Source organism: Rhagoletis zephyria, unplaced genomic scaffold (genome assembly GCF_001687245.7).
Source record: "Rhagoletis zephyria isolate East Lansing unplaced genomic scaffold, Rhagoletis_zephyria_1.1 Rzeph_scaffold_03355, whole genome shotgun sequence".
Classification (NCBI taxonomy): domain Eukaryota; kingdom Metazoa; phylum Arthropoda; class Insecta; order Diptera; family Tephritidae; genus Rhagoletis; species Rhagoletis zephyria.
In genome coordinates, this window is record NW_016160438.1 from 31,279 (window position 1) to 47,078 (window position 15,800).

Sequence of the window (15,800 nt, forward strand, 5' to 3'; positions counted from 1 at the left end):
GCGTTTACCCAACGCACAGCATTACATACGTAGAAGTCTGTTGGTTTTTGATTTCTACGTAAAAATGGTACTAGATAGTTGCATAAACATGTCAAGACTTGTCTGGCACCAATAACATTGCCTATAAGTTTTGCGTTATTTAATTATAGCACAATTCCCAGAACTTTGGAATCATCCCTAGTATATGTATATACATAAGGATTTGTATAAGATTATACTGGATATCCACACCTAGATAACCTTGGCTCTGGTTACTTATTGTGAGGTTTGACTGTATGTATGTATTACCACTTGAATCCGAAGAATGAATTTTTAAACAAATACATATATGCGAATTTTACAGCAATTTAACAAAACATTTCAAAAGTAAGAAAATGCACAAGTTGCAGATTTTTTGAGCGCTAAGAATTGCAGCGCCAGCAAAAAGAAGTGATGGACTCCGCTATTACAGTATTTGAGTAATTTGCAAGGTTTTTTTTTTATTTTTTTTTTTTATAGTGAGCGACACTTGTTTGTTTTACTGAAATTATTACATTCGCTTGCATGCTTTATTAGCGATTTGCATATATACGACTTTCAGCTAAATTTGTTTTTGATGAACAGGGAAAATTCCGCTGACCTCTAAACGGCTGTTATTTGTCATTTTGCTGACATTTTGTGTTGATTTTTGAATACAATTACGAATTGTTTACACATTTTTGTCTCAACGATTTTTACACTTACTCCAGCGGAAGTAACGGAGAGAGAGTAGTATTTTATTTATGAATTCAGTTACTTAAATACCAGTACATTAGAGTCAATTGCTTTACATACATACGTACAAAGTATAAGGTTCCATAACGTCGAACTACAAAATATTGACAATGTATACTTTTTACAAAACGCAGCCGCAAAAAGTTATCGAAACGCATCGCTCGAGCAATCAGCGCATCAGAAAGAAAGTTGATGCTTCTTCGTTTGTTATTGGTTAGCATTGGTGTTTTAGAAATGGAAAATTTGTGGTGTGCGCCCAATTGTTAAATATAACACAAATGGGAGCAACTTACAATTTTTCGCCGGCTTCGAACGGCAAAGGGTTTTAATATGAAATGAAGCTTTTTAAAGGCAGAAATACACTTGAACGTTTGCCATTGCATGCCGGGGGGCTACCGCGGTTAGAAAAAAACTTTTTCTAATTTTAGAAGTTGCTCGGACCAACGATTGAACTCTGGCCTACGGAGTGGTAGTGCACACCCCTAACTACTTGGCTACAAGAGTCGTTTTTTTTTTGCATGCCACCAACAGTTTTTGGTAGGGAATATTTCCAAAAAGTACAATAAATGCAGTATTTGTAATTATTTTACTTAACTCTGTGAAATGTACGAAAATCTTAAAAGTACTTTGGAGCAAAGGGTACGGTAGCATTTCGAAGTGCAAGTATGAACCAACGACTATCTGCTTGGAAAAGATCTCTCAAAGTTGTTCGAAATCAGATAAGAATTCGGTTACTTTTTGGTTCTAGTGGAACATATGTACATACATAAGTATGTTTTTGTCGTTTGGCATTTTCTTCCGTAAAAAAAACAAATTTCGTTTATGCGTTATGTGGATGAAAATGTGCAACACCCTCGACAAAAAAAAAACTCAAAAATCAGCGGAAATGTTTAGCAAATTAAGACTCGCACTTTTATAGACTAAAATTAAATGGGCTTCAAAACTGCATACTCGAATAAAAAGTTAGAAATTTTGATAAAATTTTTTTGAAGTTTCATTAATTTTTGTGAACTTATTTATGTGGTTTCTGTTATGGAACGATTTGTATTTTAAATTAAAATTGTAAAAAAATAAACATAAGTTGGATACAATATCATTTTGAATTTCGCAGCTATTTTTTCCATAAGTGTATGGACATATGCATACTCCAGTCGAACCAAAAAAATGTATGTTAACTACATATGTAGTGAAGCGATTTTTGAAAAATTAATTAAACATTAATAAATAATAATCAATTCATTTAAATATAATTAAATAATCTTACCATTTTAATTAGTACATCACTTAAAAAGAGTATTTTATGGTGCATTAAAATCGCATTTAGTTTTAATGAAATATATAGTTTCATTATTTTTCGTAAATTGATTTGTTAATTTTGCCATCACTTAATTGAACATAGTTTATTATTTGAAAGTGAGCGCTCTTTTTCCAAAATGTTACAAATATCAAACTTTTTGCAAAAAAAAGTAGTTAATTAATTAACTAGGATGAAGATTATAAGAGGACAGTACGTTCTCTATTACTTGAACGTTAAATTACCGATATTATTGGGCCTCCTACGCAAGATGTAAAAACCTTGCACATAACGGCATTTCGGAGAAATATAAAAATAGACAAATATGCCATAACTGCGGTTGCTTGATCTATTTCTATCAACTTTGGTATTCAAATTGCGTTTTAAAATAATATGCAAAAAGTTAAAAATTTTTTAAATACAACCTTGTTTAACGGCATTTTTCGGTTTCGGTCCGGTTTCTTTATTTGCTTTTTAAATAAATCTTAATATGTACCTTGCAATAACGTTATTAACGTTTTTGCATTTCATCAAACGTCAAATTTTAAAATAATCGCTGATACTTAAGCAGATGGTTGCCGCAAATTACATTGCCAAATAAAGCTTAAACGCCTATCAGGTGACTAATATATGTACATACATATGTAGTACATATATACATGGCTATATGTGGCTGTTTAAGGAGCCGTGGAACGTACCTATCTACATTAGACTGCATCACTCCCCATACAAAAAAAAATCGGTACTATTTTTCCATAGAAATTATAAAATCTATTATATTTTAAGACGTCCACCAAAATATTTCGAAAAAATATTAAGATTTAAGTGAGCTGGACCAATTTCAAAATACCTCCAAAAATGGAGTTTTTTATGAATAAAAATAGTTTCTTAAAAATTTTTTGTTGAAAAAATCCCCTCGAATGACAAAACGGTTTAAGCTTAAAAAATTTGCATACAAATATTTAAAAAAAAATTTTAACGGAATCGTAATGATGAGATTTTTAATGCTGTTGTTTTTTTAACTTTTTTCAAAGATTGGTATAAGAAAAACTTGAATAACTGAGCCTAAGCTCTTCTGATTTAGACTTAAGAGGTGTCGGTGGAAAGGTATTTTTTCACCCTTTTTATTTCTTTGCTAATAAACTCATTCAGGGGATGAAAGAGAAAGGTAGGATGAACAAACGTCATTCAAAGTTGAATTAAGATGTGGTGGTATTTGGAAAAAAAAAATTGGGACACGAATAATTTTTTTGGACAGAAATAAAAACAGTGTGAAAATACCTTTCTACTGAGATCCAATAAGTCTAAATCAGAATAGTTTTGGCCCAGTTATTCAAGTTTTTCGTAAAGAATCTTTGAAAAAAGTAAAAAAACAGCGTCAAAAACCTCATTCAAAACGATTCAGTTGAAAAGATTTTTAAATATTTTTATGCAGATTTTTTAAGCTTAATCTGTTTTGTCTACTGAGGGGACTTTTTTCAAAAAGTTCTTTAAGAAACTATTTTTATTCATAAAAAACTCCATTTTTGGAGGTATTTTCAAATCGGTCCAGCTCACTTAAATCTTAATATTTTTCCGGAATATTTTGGATGACGTCTTAAAATATAATAAATAAATTTTGTAATCCCGGCGGAAAAACCGCAACTTTTTTTGGTGATGCAGTCTAATCTACATACATACATAAGTATGGCATAATCCTGCAGCAACATGTTTCGGTTGCTTGTAAAAAAAGTCTACCTCTTTTGGTGTTAACATTTTTTGACTCCATGTTTCAGTTTTGTTTATTTATTCGCCATTTGTCATTTGTTTTTGAACGTAAATCGTTTTTTTTTCTTTTGCCCTAGGCAACATTGTCCGCTACACATTCGTATACGTATATACGTTTATATAAACCTTTTAAGTATTTCTTTATAAAAATGTACGAAAAATTGCATTTAGAAAACTCGAAACAAAAACAAAGCGGTTTTGCTTGACATTTAGACAATGAGCGGTTTTGAAAACTCGCCGCTTCCTTTTTCCTTTTAATCAACACTTTATTTGAGGCCTATAATTTTTATGTTGTTTTGATTGTTGTTGCAGTTTGACAAAGTTGTTTGTCAGTTTTGTGCGAATTTGTTATAGCCGCTAGCTACCCTTCATACCGGAATACGTCGTCGTCGTGAAGTGTTGTTGTCGAGTTACTTGTGGCTGTGTGTCGCTTGCCGCCTTTCTATTTACTTATTATCTGTTCATGAGTTTACGCAAACCACACTATTTTTCCCCCATTAAAATTTATGTGTGAATTGCTTGATTCACTTCACCAACTATCGAAGTGTTTGTTGGCTGCCAAAGTGTAGTTGGTAAATAGCAAATTTATGAGCACGTGGGATTGTACAACTTACGCATATATTTACATATTTAACTACATACATATACATATGTACTTATATGTACATATGTATGCACATGCATACATAATTTCCCTAATTTAATAACATCGCTATTTAAAGTGTTTTGGTAATTGAAATTGGAGAGCCACCGCTATGCAATTTAGTTAAACACATATATGTATGTATGTAAATACTTAATTTTTGTATAGAGCAAATAGTAGAGTAAACCATTAAAAAGTTTTTTAAAATTATATGTATGTATGTATGTAAATACTCAATATGAACATTAGAAATAGTCCTCTTTCCGCAAAACAAAAAAAAACGATGTGCCTCTATGATGTTTTTGTTATCTTTTATAAACGACAATGACTTCGCGAATTTGATCGTAAATAGTAAATAGTAAATATAGCTTGGTGAATAAAAATGCAGAGCGGTCCTAATGAAAATAAGGTAAGGTAAGGTACTAGAAAAAACTGACACATCTTTGCTAGGCTGGAAAGAAGAACCTACCCTAACACCGTTATTTGACCAAACGCATTTTCTTTTCTACACAACATTCGTATTCTCATTACAATGAGAAGGAAACATTTTTCGGTAGAAAAAAAAAACGCCGTAAGATAAGGTGTGAGCCTATGGCACGCTGGCTCAGCACTGTGACCGCAGAATAATTTTTTATCAAAAGTTAGGTCTTATAAGGGGCCTTCCGACACAGGCGGCACCCATATACTCGTAGTACGTTAAATACTGGCAAATCGAAATCAGTATCTACCAACACAGTCGTGGTCGCACTACCACTCGGATCCCTGGTTGCAGCAACATAAACAAATTGTGTTTTTTTTTCTAATAGTGGTCGCCCCTCGGCAGGCAATGGCAAACCTCTAAGTGTACATCTGTCATAAAAATAGCTTCTCTTTAAAACTATTTACCGTTCGGAGAAGACGGCAATCGGAGGAGAAGATCGGCCAAGCACTAGAAAAAAAGTGTAAGCGCCAAATGGGTATGTATTTTATCTATCAGCACAGGAGAGAAAGGAAACTATTATTTTAAATTTGGAAAGACGTCAGCTTGTTTAGCTTCATAATTCTTCAAAGGCTAATGCTCATTCCACTAAGCTATTAAAAGCTTGAAAATTTATCACGTTCATGCCCGCAGGATTTTCTTTAAATTCGCTCCGTACTCGTTTCAATGTTGAATGCCGTTATTATTTAATTATTCGAAACATAGTGCACAACTTGCTCCAATTATCCATCTTGCCCCGGATGCTATGTACATGCATATATATATATATACGTATTTACTACACGATTAGCACAATTACACTGTGTAACAGTGAAACTGCACTTTTTGTGTAGCTCTGGCGGAACAAATCACGAAAATATATTTAAAAATTTTCCAACGCCCTGAAATTCCCAACTTATTCACATAAATCATTTTTAATTATTTTTGCGGATTAATCTTAGATATTTTTTAAGAACACTTTTATATTTTTTTTTTTTTTGCAATTAATAAACTTTTCCAGAGAATCGAAAATGAAGGGAATTTTTTTGAAATACATTTTTCTTTTTTTGCTTTAACAGCTTTTTCACACAATTTTGCAGATAGATATTTTGATTTCAGTAATTTTTTTTAAACAACATTTTCCTCGTAGTTTAAAACTCAATTAATTAATTGGCTGGTGGATGGTCAAAGGGCCTCTTATAAAAGTAAACGTCCATAATTCTACAAAAAAAAAAAAAAAATCAATACTGTTAAAAAATTATTGGATTGTTACATTTCGGCCTTATTCTATAAAGAAACAGTTGATTTTGCCTACATGTATGCAGTTTTTCATGGATTTTCTTGTATACTTTTCAGGACATGACCAAATGATGTTTAAAAATTTGAGATTTCCTTCAAAATTTTCCCACATTTTGCCAAACTCATATTTTTTTATTATTTATTTATTTTTTTCAAATGCTCTTATAGGTTAAGTTGCTCTACATATAGAGACATTTATTTTTTGGATAAATTGAGCACTTTAGGGTGTAAAAAATTTTTGAACAAATTTTTGTAAATTAAATGTCCATTGGAAATGTTGGGTTTCACTGTTGCTTAGTGTTATTCTTAATAATAAAAAGCTGTACACTTAATTACTTTTATTGTTCTCCGATTATTACCTTTTTTGCAGTTGGCTTACGTATAAAAATGATCAATGTAAAATTTCGACGTAAACTTTTTTTGCACTTCAATTAAACTTACAACACGTTTATTATTCTGTTATTAATTTTTTTATTTACATCTGTATGTATACTATGTATATGTAAATCGCCGATTTATTAGTGGCAATATTCACTTATTCACTGCTTAATATGATAATTGCTATTATTGCCGTTCTGCCTTCGTAATTTACCGGTGTGCAATGCCGTTAGAGTGGAAGAATGATTTTGTGCCTATCGGCGCGATACTGGCTGACGTGTTTAATGGCACTTTGACTTGTTTACTATGGTTTTTTGCGTTTTTTTTTTTTTATTGTCACTGTTGTTTGCTTTGCTTTGTTATTGTTTGTTTTGTTGTCGTTTCGTGTCAAACAAATTCTGGATTTCGTCTTTTATTTGTTGACATTTGAACTTTTGCTAGGAAAGCGTGTGTGTGAAATGTCACTTTGTATGAAAACAAACGACTTAGACAGCGAACTTGCAAGCACACACTCACACACAACAAAACTGCATGCATACACGAACTGCGCTGTCAAAAGACTTAAGACACAAACTTGCTTTTATTGAAATTAATTATTTTTTTTATGATTGTTATTTTCTTTTTCTCGGCTATTTGGCAAACGTTTTATTTTTTGTTTTTTTTACCAATACAGACTCAACGGTTTTATACAAATAATTGACGCAAATATGTGACGTGCAAATGCAAAAAAAATATCGTAGTGTTTTATTAATTATTGCTTAGTATCTGTTTGTTTAATTTGTTAAGCTTAATTTTTATGAATATTTACAGCCACCAAAACACAAAATACCCGTGGCATTTGAAAAAGCCAAAAATCGTCAATAAAAAAAGTGAACTATTACAACGTCCACAAACGACTCTGACTGACAGACTGAACTGGCTGTGGAAACCTACCACAATGGGCTTTTGCTATATATTTTTGTTTGTTTCTGTATATTTTCTGTGCTGTTGGTTTTTATTAAGTTGTTTTCGTACTCATATTTGCGCGAGGTGTTTGTGTAGCGAAACGGAGAATTTGAAAAATGTGCGCGCGGCTAAGTCTGGAATGAAACTGAAACTGAAAGCAAGAGTTCAGCGCACAGCAGCTGTGAGTGCGCGCGTCTAACTGCTGGCCGCGGCAGCTGGAAGCTCGTATGTAGAGCTGGCTTTTGGGCATGACTGGCCGGTTGGTTGCTCGCGCAGTTGCTCATTTCGTGCAGCCAGCTATCTGGTTTATCATGCTGAGCGGTTGCGCCGTTGGTTGGTTGGTTTGCTGGTTTGCTGGTGGTTATCTGAGCGCCTAAATGGCTAATCGCTGCTGCTGGTGTTGCCGCTGCAGCGCTGCACCGAACCGCAAAGTCCAGCAAGTGTGTGCGAATTGCGCGTGGAGCGTGTCTGGCGGCTGGCGGCTGGCGGCTGGCAATGGTGAGCGCCAAAGCCTAAGCAGCCGGAGCAAGTGAGCAAAACAACAATCTTACTCAACAGCTGCCATTGTGCGCTCTGTGCAGCCATTCGGTGCTAAATATTTGTGATATGTATTATAATTATTATTTTGCTTTGTGCGCCTTTGATTATTCGTCGTTCGTCTTTGCTTTTTTTTTGCTTTGCTTGCATTTTTTACTTTTTCGCGCATAACTTAAATGTCTGACTAGCTGGTTCGCAGTCACACTGGCAGCTACAAAAATGTATTAGTGGCAAAAACTGCATCAGTGCAACAGCAGCAGCAAAATACCCCAACACTACAACAAGGCAACTAACTGCACAACTACTCGCACAAATGCCAGCGTCAATTGACTTAAGTAAATAATATTCTTATGTGTGTTTGTCCGTATGTGTATTTTTGTATTGACAGTGACTTGTTGCTGCGTTGATTGATTGGATTTGAGGTGAAAACCAAACCAAACCAAAACCAAAAAAAGCCGAATAAAAATTTGTAAAACAAATCATCTGCGTCGCTGCAATCGGTATTTATGATTGTTGATCATTTGCGCAAGCTGGTATTTGGTTTTGGATATTCCTTTACATTTTTGGATAGCGTAAAGCGGTTGGTTTTGATGGCGAGAAAGTGGTTAAGGTGCACGTGGGACTCCAGTTGGGCGCAGATCTGTATGTATGTATATACATAAGTATGTAGATATACTTTGTTATATTTAACGACTGCAAAGTGTAGACTTGATATTTTATATGTCAATATTTATAGTATATACGAGTATTAGGCTGGGTACATTTCCCTGCAGGGAAACCGCGGACTGGTGCATACAATTTCTAGTTCCGTACAAGATCTTTATCGCCAAAAACGAACCAGCCCGATAGTAAGTAGATCCGCACCAGTTCAAAATCAGCAAAATGTGGGACTCTTAAAAAAACTATTTTATTTCTCTTTTTTCATTAGAAATCTATATCTAAAGTGACGAATTTAGAACTGGCTCGGAATTATAGAAAAAGGGACGCAGAACGAACTAGATCTTATCTGTCGAATTTAGAATTAGGCCGAAACTATCGAAAAAGGGATGCAGCGGGGGGCTTGTTTACTTAACATAGATATGTGTTTGGCGGATTTTTCGTTCAAATGCACTTTCATTCTGCACTTCGCAGACGCTATTTGATAGTTTGGCAATACAAAACAAAACTTTGTGTTAACATATTAACATCTTGGGGCCGTCTGGAATCTAACCAATAACAGCGAGCACCCCTGCACCCCCGTACATTTCTTACAATCATTCAAACAAATTTAATTTCAAATTGAAAAAAAACGTTTCTTTGAAAATAATGTAAAATCGCACACGGAAGAACCGAAAAGATTGAAAAATCATCAAACTTTTTTCTTTCGTCTGGCGATTTTAAAACTGGGATTTTAAAAAGGGATGCAGCGGAGGGCAATTGACACTTCCTAGGACATCACCATGTTAAATTCGCCAGTTGTTTGTATGCAAAAGAGATCTACCGTACTACAGGCGCACCAGTTCAGAACTAGAGATTTTCCCACAGGGTTTGTGTGGTGTAATTAAAGGCCATTTGATTGTATTGTAATATATAGTGATATTATGTTTCGTCAGGATTAAGATAATAATAACTGGCCATAAAAGATTAAAATAAAGCCCACGCAATTTATTCAAAGTGGTGAGAATTTATTAAATATAACTTTGGTTTCTAATATCTAGAGAATTCGTACGTAATTGAAGCAAACGATAAATCAGATAAAGGGTTGTACAATTGAGTACCTCACTTTAATATACAATTTTTCAATAAGACTTCAAGGTGGCAATATATTCATGCAAATTTTCAGTATTTCATTAATTCGGTAACCAAGGCAATTAATGAAGGGCTTAGAATCACAAGTGTCTAAGTGACATTATTTTATTTTTTTTTAATATAAGTTATATCCATATTTGTATAGTTAAAAATATAGTGTTTATTTGGTGCCAAAGTGTAAACATTCTTTGAATTAGTAAATTAACCTGCATTCATTTGGGCAAGAATCATTTCAAATGCATTTTCCCAAAATTTCCAATAAGTACTCAAGTTTAACCTTCATTATCTCAAATTCAATTTCATTTTTTGGGGAATATTTAAAATTGAATGAAGTGAAAGTCAACTAAATAAGAGTAGGTGAAAACACATCCGTTTTAAGTCCAATCTGTAATTCTTTTGATTTAATCTATCATACAAAAATTGTGCATACTTACTTGATTAGTCACCATAGTATCAAAAAGAGAAGACACAGAGATAAAATTTAGTAATTTCTATGGACATGTAAAAGTGATAGTACCCAAATACACTAGTCCTTGATAGATCCGGGAACATTTTTGAAGGAATTTGAGATTGGATAGTCATGAAGTGTTTCGCGAGCTTCAATCAAACATATGACAGACACTCTGGGTAATTATTTCCCATTATCTTTCTTAAATTTTTAAATCATCTGTACAATTGAAGAACATTTTTCGTTTAAATTAATTAAATTTCGTCATATGTATCTTTGACAATGTATATTTGATACCAAAATTAAAAAAAAAAAACAGAGGGCATTGTCGAAATCAGCACCCTAAACATTGCCAGTCTTTTTCAATATTGTATTTGAATACACGACCCCTTTACAAATTAAAAAATTGTATCGACCCGCTGGCCATAACAAGCAAAATGTTAGTGATTTATAAGCGTAGTCTTTCAAATTCTTTCTTTAGGATCTACATATATATGTATATATAAACGTGTGGTGTTTGATATCAATTGTTTTGAACTTTTCATTTTAATTTTTTAGTAAGAAGCACCCCACGCTTTGTTTTCCGGTAAAATTAATTTTTTTGTAAATTACTTTAATCTTATTTTAGGTAATTTTTAAAAGTTAAATTGAATCCAGTTAGGGAACGTCGTATTCTTCTTAAACAAAATCTGTATCTCTATAAGTTTTTAGATCTTTGAACTATAATTTTATTTTCATTTTTTTTTAGTCTTAAACTCAATTGGTTTTAAAACTACTATTACGAATAGAATAACACGCGCAATCAATCGTTGGAAACGTAAGTTTATAATGGAAATTTTAAGCAATTTCCATTTGTACTGTCATTGATGATGGAAATCGGTCCATCTTTTAGGCGCACCTTTATTACATAGTTACATCCCAAGCTAATAAAAGCGAGGTAAAAAGGTAAAAGTTATATGTACTTATTAGGAGTCAGCGACATAATATATCCTAGAAATATGAACGCCGCCCTAGATATTTTGCTGTATATGTTTTTTTTTGAAGATCTGTGTCATCATACCTTTCGGACTTTCAACGTTTTAATATCCTTACATTCGGTAATCCTTCAGTTTCCCGAGTAAATTTGTATGCAAGTAGATAGTGCAACCATAACTAGCTTTCATATTATAATTTTAGTAATTAAAGTAAACATTACCACTCTTTCTCTTACATTAGGTACATACATATTTTGCGTCCGAACGCTTCAAAATAAGTAAATCTTTTAACTTTGTTTTAGATCATTAGTCACAGTCTTCTACATAATTTTTGGTATAAGACTTAAAAACATAGTATTTTCTAAACCATTACGCATATTTTTAATTTTGCCTTATTTAGGAAGCTTTTTGGAAAAAGTATATTTTCTACAAGTAATATAATGTTAGAAAAAGTAGATAGCAAATGTAATGGATCGATTTGAGTATGTACATATATGAAAAACGCAACATAGCGGAGCTATCGATTGGCCTCTTCAAATATAGTCCAGGTAGATTTTTATTATGTTTTTTTGCTTTTGTTTGACTCTTTTTAGGATGTACTCACATACATATTTGCAGAAAAAAGGTTGCTCCATAAACTATAGGGCTGCCGCAATAGTTGTTCAACAAAGTGATTTGGGTTTCCGGATAAATTCTCTATGTACAATAACCAAACCGTTTTTCCAAACTCTGACTTCGTACCAACAAAGAACTAGATAATTAATTTTCTATTTATTATCTACGTTCTTTGGTACCATTAGTTTTATTCGATCTGTATGCCTAGTTCTACTTAAGCGCCGAGGCAAAGCAATTGACCTTATAGAACAACATATTTTCACCATTACAAAAGTATTAAAGGAATATACAAACTTCGACCCGCACTAATGTATGTATGTGTTCAATTATAAAAAAAAACTCTCTTATTGGAAAAAAGGAAGCAAGAAATGCTGAATTTCCACCGGAAAAAAACGTTGTGCCATTTACATATGGAAACGAACTTATTGACTATTTTTATTGAAATAATAACACAATACCGCCATTTTTTGATGCCTAACTTTGGCATAAAAATTTTTGTCATTTAATGTCAAGAGGAAATACGGCTTATGACTTCGAACAAGCCCTCTTGTATAAAACCATTCAAAGGGCCGTTTTTTTGAAGTAACTCTCAACTTTGAAGCTCACTTTATATTTAAAGGATGGATTAAAAATAAAGCTATGTTTAAAGCTAACCATTTCTATTATCGGTTTTTGACGTATGTATGTTTCTTGGTTGTAAACCAATTTAAAACCGATAATAAAATGCTTTACTTTAGACACAATCATAAATTTTAATGCAAATTTTACATAAATTTCTACTCATTTGGGTGCCAGTACACCGGATTTTGAAGGTAATTTGCAATGTGATAAATTGACAAAGGAAAGGATACGTAGGTATAGCAATGACCAGCACCTCTATAGGCCAGCCTAATATTCACTCACGTCGGCAATTTACTATCAAAAATTTTTCATGCACACACAACTTGTATGGAACCAACCGAAATAGAATGAGCTGCGTAAAAAGCTAACTCTAAATTCCAAAATTTTTTCTGCATGCCATTTTCACTTGCCTTTTTTATACTATATACTGTATATGTACTTCAAAAATTTCGATTAACATTCGACTTTGCTTTTAAATTTTTCCTAAAAATCAAAATCGTGGTACAAAGCGCAATAACACTATCGAAATAAATATTAATATGCGCAAATCTTCAAATATCAAATATAATACATATTTGACTCATACCTGGAGGTAATTAACACCTTTTATTTGCACTTGGTTTGTTGCTCTCAGAAGCTTCAGTGGCGATTTGTTTTTCATCCGTTTATCTGAAGCTCGATTTTGTAATATTGGTGTATGCTAAAATTAAACTTGTTGTACGACTGCAATAAATTATAATACGAGTAAGCATTTGTGTCTGCGTTTTTTTTTGATTGAGGCTTTGCATAACAATAACGTATTTAAATCACATACTTTTTAACATTTTATGGTCACAATCGCTTGTCGCATTAAGGGCAAGTTTCTTAATGTTGTGGTTAACACTAACTACAGGTTAATAAACATGGTTATCGATGTTATCGATAACCCTGTCATATGTTATGGAGTCGATCACGTCGATAACGATGTTTAACCTGCAGTTAACCAGATAACCAGACTTTGAGAAAGTGGCCATAAGTGTTGGAACCGTTAAATTTTTGCCCAGTAACTAAAGTTCGTTTAAGCACTTCAATTAGACCTTACACTACATAGAAAAACTCATAAATCGGGGGTGTGATTACTTTTGAACGAATATATTTTATTATAATTTATGTCCGTGCACGTTTCTCGATCCTTTGCACACACACAATTTTTTTTTTTAAGATTTTGACATTTGACAATTGGAAGATCGAAAAAGGACACTTGTCATTTACTTAAAAATTTCGCTTTACCTTTCTCGACGGTCACTAATCCACGACTAAACAACATCAACACCTATCACTAGGCTTTTTGTGCGACTGGCATACCAACTTGTTTCAATTTCGATTTCGTTTAAAATGTACTGGAAACATAGTCAGTATGTACATATTTACCCCCGACTATTGGATATTTACTTGCTACAAGGCTTTTTGTAGGAGCGGCTTTTAACATATGTATGTATGTATGTATGTACATACACATACCTGAAATACTTACTATTGAAAGACGCTTTGATAAGAATAAGTACTTCATAGGTATTGAAGATATGTAGATACTAAAAATGTGAGCAAATAAATATATTACGAAACAAAAATAATAATAATACAAAATACGCGGAATACTGTGTTGCCACTTCCGTTGAATGCTTCAAATTACGTGGCATAGTTGTATTTGTTTTATGTGTTTATATTTTAGGGTTTTACAAAGACTGATCAGCCAAAATGAGTCATTAATATACACAGTTGCAGCTTGTTTGAAAATGGTTTTGAGAATTTTCTGTTCGCTATAGTAAACCTACATGTCGCACACCGTCTTCAAAAGGTTCAAAACTCAAACTTACACGTGCCGACCGACGACAGTGCAGTTTAGTTAAATTTTTCGTATCCGAAAACGAAGAGAAAAACTCCGACAGTTATCATTAATTTTCGTATTCGGAAAACGTTCGAAACGTTCGAAAAAGATGATGTCATTTGAAGGCAATAATTGATTTTATTTGCTCAAGCTAAAGTGGCTGAGCGTGCAGAGGAGTATGCCGCTACTTGTTAGCTTCTAGAAGGTGCCGAATTACGTCAGGCGCTTCCTAATTTTATTTTATTTCTTTTGAACTGTGAAAAAGTATCTGTGAAGTGCAGAAGGAAAGCGTATTGAACGAAAAATCCAATCAGACAAATTTCATAAAAAAAACAGCCGAAACAGCCGGTTTTCGGATTTTTTGCTGGCTGGGATGACACTTCAGTCGATGTAGTAGTTTACAAATACATACATATACATACATAGGTTGTCTTTCTTTGATTTCGAATTAAAAACATATTGCGATCATATTGTACTAGCAATATAGAAGTATTACATTTACGATGTATAGTATACTGAAAAAATAAAATGTATGTACATACTATATAAGTATGTATGTATGTAGGTGTGTATATAAATTTCGTGAAATTTAAAGGAACTGTGTAATTTCCCTTTGGCTTATTTGTTTTTGTGCATTGTTAATGGCCTTAACCGAAAAGCATAACAAAAAAGAAGAGCTTAACTAATACCTCCGGGCAGCCTGGACGTTTCAACGCTTCTGCTGTATTTGCTACCTCGCGTAGATATTCGCACTTCTGTACACTAAGAGAAAAGTAACATGACTTTTTCAAACAGTGTCGTTTTTGGTTTTTCCATGTTAGCGATTAGAAATTTTTGAATAGAAAACGTATTTTTAAACAAACTTAAACATATCGAGGGCTTATATTAAATACCCTCTATCTGCAATTTTGACAAAAACTACTTTGTGATGTTGGAACCCATCTGGGACGTACCTGTCATCACTGATGTTAATTCTGACTATGCAATTTAATAGTAAATTATTTTGTTAGGCGTTATTCAAGGTCAACATTAATATCACAGAACCTCTTTTTTTGTGAAAAGTGCAGGTAGAGGGTATTGAATATAAGCCCTCGATACGTAACTTGAAGAGAGAATGAGTTCAGCCGTATACAAAATTTTCAATCAACGATTTGGCCTTGATTAAAAGGAAACATTTCAAAACACATTTACAAATATAGGAAAATTCGACAAATTTTCACCAATTTTTTAAACTTTTAAACAAAAGTTTTTGAATTTTTTTGAGTATGCAGTTTTATACAATCAATTCAGTATAATAAAGTACAATTTTGAATTAGATAAGATACAAATTCTCAAAATTCAACGGTAGATCATGGCCACTTAAAACTTGCACTTATACTGAAATTGAGTGAGCTACAAAATTGCGTACTGCCAA

General features: G+C 32.9%; 1 protein-coding gene across 10 annotated transcripts in view; it reads right to left on the reverse strand.

Moving 5' to 3' along the window:
* The window catches only part of LOC108368846 (uncharacterized), a 35,931-nt gene extending 22,019 nt beyond the window's left edge, over positions 1-13,912 (reverse strand). The window contains exons 1-2 of one of the 10 annotated variants that reach the window (XM_017623782.1): positions 13,789-13,912; positions 13,106-13,219 (exon numbers count right to left, since the gene is read on the reverse strand). The gene's annotated coding sequence lies outside the window, so the exon portion shown is untranslated. Of the gene's footprint in view, positions 1-5,593; positions 5,608-6,549; positions 7,813-13,105; positions 13,243-13,600; positions 13,693-13,788 lie in introns of those variants that run through there. The other 9 variants (XM_017623779.1, XM_017623780.1, XM_017623784.1 and 6 more) reach the window with 9 other exon arrangements.
* Positions 13,913-15,800: the final 1,888 nt, after the last annotated feature.